We start from the raw sequence: 1,025 nt of genomic DNA, 5'->3' as shown, positions 1-1,025 counted from the left end.
CCCTCGACCGAAATGCATTTGAAACACGAATGACCTAATTATGACCACCAACTATGAAGGTCAAGGTCACAGTTCAGAAGGCCCATAAAACTTTCGTGCCAAATATGAAAGTGTGAATTTTTATCATCGATAAATCTGTGAAGGAAGTCTTCTAGAATATGATACTTCACCTTTGTACCAAGAATGATTGATATTACTTCAGTATTGTAATGAAAATATTCATTACAATTGTGACATAAACATTGACAGATTAAAAAACTGATAATAAAACGAATGGTAGATAGAAGAAGTCTAGCGTCTGGGAAAATGAAGTTTATTATTATTATCATTATCATTATTATTATTATTATTTTTCTTACAAGGTAAGCTACAACCCTAGAGGAAACAAGGAAATAAATAAACTGCAAGAGACGTCATAAACTATTATAAGAAATATTCTAAGAGTAGTACATTAAATTAGATCTTTCAAAAAGAAAAAAAAGAAAAAAAGAGAAATTGAAATAAGATAGAATAGTTTGCCTGAATGTACCTTCAAGCAAGAGAACTCTACCAAAAGACAGTGGAAGACCGTAAGGCAGAGGCAATGGCACTATTAAAGATTAAAGAACAACTAAAATCCTATGATTTTCTATTAACATGGTTGATCGTATTGGTAGTCCTCCAACGCCCTACGCCAGCCTCAAAAGTATTTCAAAGACCATCCTCAAAAATGACCTCTTTTCAGGCGAATCCAATGACCAAAACTGCGGTGTTAAGTGCCTCTGAAGCGAAGGGAGACTAACTTTCCTCCTCTGAGGAAATTTCCGAGGAGGATCTTTTCCCTTGGACGTGATAAGGATAAATCTCAAGGGTAGCAATTAAGCTCAAGGACGATATTTTTGACTCTCAAGTTTGGCCCTCTTCAAACGAAGGTTTTGAAACCGTGGTGGCTCTGCCCGTGCAGTTTAGAAATCAATGAAGATCAATGAGGCTCATGACACGCTACGGATAATATCCGCGCGGCAGAATAACCGTACGGTAGTGAT

Source organism: Palaemon carinicauda, chromosome 36 (genome assembly GCF_036898095.1).
Source record: "Palaemon carinicauda isolate YSFRI2023 chromosome 36, ASM3689809v2, whole genome shotgun sequence".
Classification (NCBI taxonomy): domain Eukaryota; kingdom Metazoa; phylum Arthropoda; class Malacostraca; order Decapoda; family Palaemonidae; genus Palaemon; species Palaemon carinicauda.
This window is presented reverse-complemented; position numbering follows the sequence as displayed.